The sequence below is a fragment of the Palaemon carinicauda genome, chromosome 11 (genome assembly GCF_036898095.1).
Source record: "Palaemon carinicauda isolate YSFRI2023 chromosome 11, ASM3689809v2, whole genome shotgun sequence".
NCBI lineage: Eukaryota > Metazoa > Arthropoda > Malacostraca > Decapoda > Palaemonidae > Palaemon > Palaemon carinicauda.
Window position 1 is genome coordinate 87,901,849 of NC_090735.1, and position 9,618 is coordinate 87,911,466.

The 9,618-nt window shown below is 43.0% G+C and overlaps 1 protein-coding gene across 5 annotated transcripts in view; it reads right to left on the reverse strand.

Annotated features, from left to right (window-relative positions):
* LOC137650085 (uncharacterized) overlaps positions 1-2,194 on the reverse strand; it is a 513,271-nt gene extending 511,077 nt beyond the window's left edge. For 3 of the 5 annotated variants that reach the window (XM_068383168.1, XM_068383169.1, XM_068383163.1), the window contains exon 1: positions 2,094-2,194. The gene's annotated coding sequence lies outside the window, so the exon portion shown is untranslated. Of the gene's footprint in view, positions 1-1,834; positions 1,984-2,093 lie in introns of those variants that run through there. The other 2 variants (XM_068383164.1, XM_068383165.1) reach the window with 2 other exon arrangements.
* Positions 2,195-9,618: the final 7,424 nt, after the last annotated feature.

Sequence of the window (9,618 nt, forward strand, 5' to 3'; positions counted from 1 at the left end):
GGTTTGGGTGGATGGATGGAGTGAAGAAAGCTCTGGGTGATAGGAGGATAGATGTGAGATAGGCAAGAGAGCGTGCTAGAAATAGGAATGAATGGCGAGCGATTGTGACGCAGTTCCGGTAGGCCCTGCTGCTTCCTCCGGTGCCTTAGATGACCGCGGAGGTAGCAACAGTAGGGGAATCAGCATTATGAAGCTTCATCTGTGGTGGATAACGGGGGAGGGTGGGGTGTGGCACCCTAGCAGTACCAGCTGTACTCGGTTGAGTCCCTTGTCAGGCTGGGAGGAACGTAGAGAGTAGAGGTCCCCTTTTTGTTTTGTTTCATTTGTTGATGTCGGCTACCCCCCAAAATTGGGGGAAGTGCCTTGGTATATGTATGTATGTATATACATACGTATACACGTATATATATATATATATATATATATATATATATATATATATATATATATATATATATATATATATATATAAAATATACAAAAACATTAAGTATGTTTTCATATATATAAGTTAAAGAGTCAAAGATTAATGGCAGTCCAAAAAAGTCAAGGAGGAACAAAGCGGTGACAACCACTCTTCATCCAAGCCAAAAGCAAAGTAAGCTCAATCACAAAGTGTGTGAGTGGGAGGAGAAGCAAGCTAACCCCCAATCCACGCTAACTAGCAGGATGTGTAGTTAACCCTCTTTATTTTTTAATGGATCGTCCTTTCAGCTTCGCTGAAAAGCATCCTCCTATTAAATAGCGTTGGTTTGTATTCCAGTTACAGAACAACTATATTTTTAACGTTACACGAACAAACGAGAGCTCAGTCTGAAGAGGAATTTGAGAGAGCTATGAAGTCGAGGGACTAGTTTCTTATCAGGAGGGCCAAATTTAATTTTTATCTTTGTACCACTTCTAGACCTAGCGCAGGTTAGATTTATATATCAAACGAATCCTTGGACTTCCCTCTTTTTAGTTTAAGTACTTAAATTTGATAACTTGCGAGCAGAGCTATTGTATAGAATTGCCATTATTTCCCTCCCCCCCCCCCTCCTTATCTCTTCAAGTGCTCACATCAGTCCCTTCCCAAGCTTTTTTCCCTGTAAAACCTTAGTTCGTATTCTACTCCGTTCGTGTGCTATTATGGAAATGCCTATAAAAACGTGGAATGGTTGTAGTCATCCGTACGTGGAAGCCGCAGGGAAATCTTATTGACATTCCCATAGTACACCAGATGTAATTAAGACTCGTCTCTACCCTCCGCCACCTCCGGTACAGTAACAGTTGCTCGAAGACCCCGACCTTCAATCATAAAGTTAGTCGTTATTTTCACTAAGTTTAATACCTGGTTATTGAATGCAGTTACTTACTAAGAGTTACATTGATGTTAGCGTGCGCAGCTCAACATTAACGCTTGCCAGTACATACAGAGCTTGATGTTTTTATTTTTCGGCAAACGAAACGGGCCTAGGGCAGAACAAGAACCATTATATTTAGGATAAAACATTTTGAACAAAAAATATGTTTTCCTGTAGTAAATAATGTGATTTCACAGAATTTAGACTTATTTCAAATGCAACTAAACAGAACAGATGGTTCAACTAACTTGTGTGGAATGAAGTTAACCGAACTGGTTCAGTTTGTTTGTGAATGAAATGAAGGTCTGTTTGCGATTGAAATAAAGGTCAAATTCTGTTAAAGCACGTTATTTACTACAGGTAATAATATATTTTCTGTTCGAAATAATTTGCCGACTCTAAGTAAAACTTTAGCCCACAGTGTAGGTACGGTAACCACTAACAGTAACAACAGTTCAATATGACAATAATTTCGGAAGAAAGTTGAATACCGTTCCACCATTTCACCCCTGATGTTTGGGGTTAAATGTTCCTTCAATCGTGGCAAGCCATCTTTACTGCGCTTAAAAACAGGCTCATTGGGATATTGGTAAAGATCTCTGCTGGCTAACAGTAGTCTTGGTCAGCTGTGAAGACGATATATAGAAACACAAGGTATATACCGATGACAGGTAAGAGCACTGACAAACACCAAACCTGTTCCTTTCTAATGGATTATCATTCGATGAAATTAATGACAAAGTAACCCACCTAACACGTAAATTCTGATAAAATGACATGTAGCTCTGCGTCATCCAAGACAATTAACTGGTGCTCCGCCATATTAGTTTCAGGGTTGCCAACCTTATTCCTAAACAACAAGAAAGATTATTTTTATATCTGGTGTCGAGAAAAAGACAAAATAATGTAAAAAAAAAAAAATAAATTCAAATCTAAAATGTAATTTAAGATTACTGTAGGCGCTGTTACAAAAGGTTATGCCTCAATCCTAAGCCTGAAACCTTAACCTGAACAGGTTTGCCAATATTACCAGTATTTGCAGGGGGTGGGGTTGTTGATATGTTAGTCTGTCTAAAGGGGGGGGGGTGGGTTTGATGGGTTTAGAATGGGTTCCTTTTTTTACCTTACAATAATTACCCGCACGCAAACCGTTGATTGACTGATTGCATTCTCCATCCCGATAATCATACTTTAAAGAAATTATCGATGTAAGAAAAATCAACCACTACTAATAACTTGAGTCATGTACAAAATGAAATTTGAATTAAGAAAGTTGTCGATTACTTCTGAGTCTGAATTTTAAATTCTGAAATTTATATAACTTGAAGACTTCCCAACTCTATACTCTATTATAATGATTAATCAACCGCCAAACTATCAGATTCTTTGAATGACTTCACTGTTCAAACGACGCGTCAATTAACTAGGTTCATAACTCCATAGAATACAATCATCATCATCATCTTCTCCTACGCCTATTGACGCAAAGGGCCTCGGTTATTATTATTATTATTATTATTATTATTATTATTATTATTATTATTATTATTATTATTCCTCTGTTAGATTTCGCCAGTCGTCTCTATCTTAATTATTATTATTATTATTATTATTATTATTATTATTATTATTATTATTATTATTATTTGCTAAGCTACAACCCTACTTGGAAAAGCAGGATGCTAAAAGCCTAGGGGTTCTAATAGGGAAAATAGCCCAGTGAGGAAAGGAAACAAGGAAAAATAAAAACATTTTAAGAGTTACATCTCCTATATAAACTATAAAAACTAATCAAACAAGAGTAAGAGAAACAAGACAGGACAGCATGTCCGAGTATAGCCTACCCTCAAGCAAGAGAACTATAACCCAAAACAGTGGAAGACTATGGTATATAGACTATGGCACTACCTAACACTAGAGAACAATGGTTTGATTTTGGAGTGTCCTTTTCATAGAGGAGCTGCTTACCAAAGCTAAAGAGTCTCTTCTACCCTTAAGAAGAGGAGAGGGGCCACTGAATAATTACAGTGCAGTAACCCCTTGGGTGAAGAAGAATTTTTTGGTAATCTCAGTGTTGTCAGGTGTATGAGGACAGAGGAGAATAAGTAAAGAATAGGCCAGACTATTCGCTGTGTGTAGGCACAGGGAAAATGAACCGTAACCAGAGAGAAGGATCCAATGTAGTACTGTCTGGCTAGTCGAAAGACCCCATAGGATAAGTCTCTAGCTGTAGGATATCAATGGGTGGCTAGTGGCCTGACCAACCTACTACCTATAATTCAATACTTCTCCATTCGTCCTCCCCTACTTCGCTCTTCATAGTCCTCAACCATGTAGGCCTGGGTCCTCCAACTCTTCTAGTACCTCGTGGAGCCCAGCTGAACTTTTGGTGAACTAATGTCTCTTGGGGAGTACGAAGAGCATTCCCAATCCATCTCCATCTACCCCTCATCATGATCTCATCTATATATGCCATTCGAGTAATCTCTCTAATAGTTACATTTCATTACCTGCATTGCCATTTAACTCCAAATATCCTTCTCAAATCTACAAAATCTGTAGGATATAGTTTCGTTGTCATACCATGACCTATGTCCATAGAGTAACACCCATCTCACTAAACTGATGTATAGTCTGATTTTTATATGTAATTTCAGGCGATTTGATTTCCAAATTTTACTTAGCCTAACCATTGTCTGATTTGCTTTTTTTATTTGATATTTCACTAAACTCTAATCCAAAAGACACTGTATTGGAGATCATAGTTTCTAAATACCTAAATGGTTCTACCTCATTAACCCCTTCTCCTTCTAGTGATATTTCATCTTCAATTGGGAATTCTATACAATGACCTGGTTTACGCTGTGCTACAGTAAATGGGTTATTTTATTACCTCTTGTGCTATGGACATCAAAATATCTTGTTTATAATCCTCAAATCTACGATATGGTAAAATGAACTATTGAAATAAAGGAAATTAATTTTCAGATAATTGGGCCCCCAAAATAGCAGCCAATAAATAGCCTATAATCTTACTATTAGTTTACTGTATTCTTAGATTAAAAATTTTGTTTTTCTGTTTTGAAAACTCAGACAACGCAAATTTCTCATATCAGCTCGTTAAGACCTTGACCCGCCCCCCAAATTACTCATAGTGGCAGCTAAAGATTGATATGGCTGGCTTATTCACCTTTCTTATCAGGGGGAAACCATTGCATCAAATTTGAAGAACTACGAGTTGTAGGCGTTTCTTGAATGTAGGCTCATTCATTTAGCCTATATAATTTTACTATGCAGTATTGGCTAAACTGAAATTTTACTCCGTTGTCACACCCTAACGATCGGGAATATATTTTTTTCTAATCTTAAGATAAAACGCAATATAGTATGCACATAATTTCAGTATCAATTTTCAACCATTGCCTTCTTATCTTTTGACCACTGAAAACTCTTAACTTCAGCACTGTTGTAAACACCATAAAACAAGACACATGTAGTTTAACTCTTGTAAAACAGGTGTTCGTTTAAGAACGCCTTGCCTATAGCAAGACACAGGCTCTTGCACAAGGGCAGCCCGTAAGTAAACAGTAGGCCTAATCCACGAATTGTGTGGTTCATTATTTCTTTTCCTTTTCAAGTGCCAAACTTTGTAATTCTTTTCATGTGTCTATGTCTTTTTTCTTCCATCTTATAATTTACATTTTTCGTGGGTCTGATCTCCCTTATAAGAGAACGGCTGTCAGTGCTAGAGCTGTCAAATATGCGTCCCCAAGACTTATTAAGAAGCTCCCACTAGGCATCCAGAAGATTGAAGATATTAATTCTCTCGAGAAGCTGATTTTTTTTCTATGTGCTTCAATAACACGGATTTAACAATTAACGCGGAATACGCTCTGTGATACTCAAAATACCTAAGCAGGTTGCCATGCATACCATAATTATGGTATACTGTAAGTGCCATAATTCAGGGTCTGTGTACCATGCGTGCGTGCAGATTGACCGCTCATACGTTGGTCAGGGGCTCTTTTGACTCAAGGTTATTTAGCCCCAAGGGGTGCAGGCATGACCTTGCGGTCAGAGTCTTGGATGTTTCCGGCTCATGAGAAACTTGTTTCCAGAGTTAGCTCTGCCCAGAGCAGTCTTAAAAAAATAAATAAAAATAGAAAAAATAAAACACACACACGCGCGCGCACACACACACGCGCGCACACACACACACACACACACACACACACACACGCACACTGGAGAATCGGTCCGCCCAGGAGCAAACTCAACAACAACAGGCACTCAGACTGGACATACATTCACTCAGCCCCGAGAGCATAACTGTAGTAAGGGAGGTGCAGCTGCTCAGCCCCAAGAGCATGATCACTAGGAAGACCAACCAGGTCCATACTGGAACCAAAATGAGGAGTTTTAGTGGTAGATAAAAGTGGTGATAGCAGCAAGTCCCAGTGAGTGGGAGAGACTGGGAGAGGAGGGAAGGATCTTTGATAGAAGAGAAATGGACCAGTTCTAAGTATAGCGGCTTATCCTTGCTCTAGGGGTGGGGGGAGAAACGAGGGACTGAATAATATTGGAGAGAGTCTGAACAAGGGAGCAGACTTTAACTACAAGCTGCTACAAGCTGGAGGATCAGGGGGATCAGCTTTTAAAGGGGCAAGGCTTCTACTTGGGTCATAAGGATGGAGGTTGAAAGGGCAGAGGGAGGACCTTGACTAGGATCAGGATTGGTGACTGGGATGGGTGCTATGGGAGGAGCAGGAGCAGTGACTGGAGTAGGATTGTTAGGAGGCCGAGGGTGTGGTCTGGAACGAGGAGCCCTTTGGGGCTTCGGTGGTTGTGGCTATTGCTGTTTCTGCGTTGGACATTTATGATTCCAGGCGTGGTGGGATCCAGCGCGGTTGGGGCACTTCGGATGGGTCTCCAACAAGTCCTTGTGTGCATCAATGCATTCTTGCGTGGGATGCTGGTGGCTCCAGACATCACAGACCATTGGACTTCTGCAAGTAGTCTTGTGGTGGTCAAAATGTTGGCAGTTGAAACACCATTGGTGGCTCAACTTCCAGGTCAGCTATGGGGAACCTTCCCCAGAGTCCAAGGTCCAATGTAGCTAGAATCTTCCCAATGAAGGTGAAGATGACTCTCCTGGTGGGTTGCTTATGGCTGCCCAAACGATGTACTCCCTGGTGGACATTGCTGCAACCAGTAATGAAAGTCAGCGGCATGTCGATGGGGAAGTTACAGACTACTGCCTTCCTTAGCTTCTTGGTTGGGTCCAGATAGGTTAATGTGGCCTCCCTCTGGAGGCAGATAACACTGTCGTGGTCTTCTGGAGTGATGATTAGGTCACCCTTAAGGTTGGGTCTGGCTTTGATATTGATGCCTGGGTACGCTGATGCAATGGCTGTCACCGCTACATAAGAGGGTGCCCCTCTTACAGCTGGTAACTTGAATTTTGAGCGCTGCTTTGGATTGAATACGATGGGTAGTAGCTCTGGGTCAGGTTCATCAGCTAGAGTAGAGGTTACAGTTGATTGCTCAATGAGTTGTCGTAGCATGGCTATGTCTTCACTGAGTTCAGAGATTCGATTCAGGACCTCCAAAAGGTCTGATGTAGAGGTGTCAGTGGAAGGTTCTACATCCATGGTTGATGTATTAGCGCCATTTGCAGGAGTACTGGTCAGTGGTTTGGCAGCAAAAGAAGGTTTGGAACCAGCAGGTGGGTCTTCAGCTTTTTTCTTCTTGGTCACTTGGGCTCCCACAGGCACAGGGGTGTAGGCCTGTATAGGAGTTCTTGTTTCAGCAGGAGTTGCAGCGGTGGTCTTCAATGTGTTGACATCTGAGGAGGTGGTTATGGCACTTGGACGAGGCTTGCACTTGATCTTTGAAAGGTCAAAAGATCCATGCTTTTCAAAGTGGCTGCGTACTCTGTCTGATGCAAACTCGCAGTTTCTGCAGTTGCATTTGGCTTGGTGCTAGGAGAAGAATTTATCCTAGATATTTCTGATTGTGATTCCCGCAAGAGTGAATATGTTGATTTTGTGTCATTCATAATTAGATAGGAACGATTTCCACTTGTATTTGGCATATAAACAATGTACAAACGAGCTACAAGCGAGGGGTGTGCTCTACAACGCTCACAGTGTCACACACAGGTGATGTTCGTAAGTCATGGTTCTCTATCTCCTCCCAAGTCTTGATCGGCTGGGTCATTGAATTTAAGATGGAAAATCTTCACTGAACAGTCTGATAGTTCTGTAAATTATACTGATAAATAAATGTAATGAGGATGGTAATATGACATTTAATCTAATAACAGGTTGATCAAACATTCTTCAAACTAGTCAAGTTACACTAAGCAATAATTACACTGATGAAAGTAATGCAATGTCTGATATAATATCAGGTCGATCGAGCATTCTACGACATTGGACATAGACATGTTAACCATGAGATGAAAAATCATAGTCTTCATGCCATTTGGGCGTTTTGACAGTCCTGGATGGCCGGCCCACGGCGAGACCTATTCGTGGGATGGGATTTGCTAGTCGGGGTGGAGCGGCTGGCGTTGAAGGTCTGACACGACTTGGTGTTGCTGGTGGGGGCAATGGAGTTTGGTCGTTCGGCGTTGTGTGTATAAGCTGGCGAGTGTGGTTGGTCGGCTTTACAGGCGTGAGTGGGGGAGGTTGATCGACTGATGTTGGGTAATGTCGGTCAGCCAGCACTTGTGGTTGGTCAGCAGGCGGGTCCGGTGGTGTTGGTACGTGTCGGTTAGTCTCCTTCGGCTTGGTCGGGGCCGCGCTTGTGGGTGGTTGAAGGGGTATGCCAAAACAGGTTATATTTTGCAGCTCTGTCGAGGTCGTAACCGGTGTGAACTTTCTCAGGAATTTCTGGTTGCGCAGCGATACTCGGCCCGAGCCATCAACCTTTACCATGTACTGGTCGTACTGCCTTACCTCAACGACTGTCCCGGTCTGTCCCATTTGGTGGGATGTGGTTTGATTTTGGATGCGAACATGGTCACCAACCAGTAGTGGTAGCAGATGGCGAGTGTGTTGTGACCAAGTGTCCATCATGCAAACATGGTGCTTGCGTAGTGCTTCTTCCCTGGATGTCAGGGTTTCACGCCATGTGGTGTGGGGTTGGTACTTCCCAGGAAGGATAGGGATGAGATCGTGGATCGGGTGACTGAAGACGCACATGGCTGGGGAGATTTTGGTGACTGGGTCTGGAGTGTTCCTGTACTGGAGGACTGCTTTCTGAACGGCATCTGTGTCCAGGTCTCCATTTGTCCCCGTGTTGTTAGTAATCAGGCGCTTCATCGTTTTCACTCCAATTTCCGCTCTACAATTGCTGTGTGGAAATGCTACTGACGACAGTCGGTGGTGGACACCCCAGTCTCTCAAGAACTCACGTGTTTCGGTTGCCGTGAATTCTGGCCCAACATCGCTGGCAAGTTCCTCAGGAATTCCGTACATGACAAATGTACGGCGCAGGTTGTTAATTAGTCCTTTGGCACCACTGGTAGACTTTGATATAAGCGGCCAGTTCGAGTATCGGTCCACAATTACCAGGTAGTGGGCGCCCTTGTGAGTGAAGTAGTCGGCACACATTAACTGGAATGGGTAAACAGGCAAGACTGGTGGGGTAAGGGGGGTGGATGGTTGGGAGGGGGCCATGCGGTGGCAATCCTCACAGTTATCTCTAGTCGCCTGTATGTTTGCGCTAATGCCTGGCCAGTACACTGATGCCTCTGCACGAGCAGTCATCATGGAAACGCCCTGATGTGCCGAATGTAACACGGATAGGACACCCTGGCGCAAGCACGTGGGGACGATAACACGATCTTTGAACAATGCGACACCGTCGAAGGTGGTGAGCTCGTTCCGTAGGTGGTAGTACGCACGGAGGTATTGTGGCATGTCATCTTTTGACGTCGGGATCCCATGTTCAATGAGCTTTGTGAGCATGTGAAGGGCGGGATCGCTTGCTGTAGATTCCCGTACACGGTCTCAGGTGACCGCTGGAAGGGAATCTAGGGCTGTGAGGTATGCGGGCTCTTCAATCGTGCATGTGTCACAGTCTTTCATGCGTATGCCGGCAAGGATATCGTGGTGGACCGACGGTATGGAGTGGTTGCAGACTGATGCATTGTCGTCAGGGAGATACAGATTTTCTGGGTTGGTGTCGCTTCTTGGATGACGTGAAATGGCGTCAGCTGCTTTGTTGCGCATTCCTGGCACGTATACGATGCGGAAGCGGTAGCGCA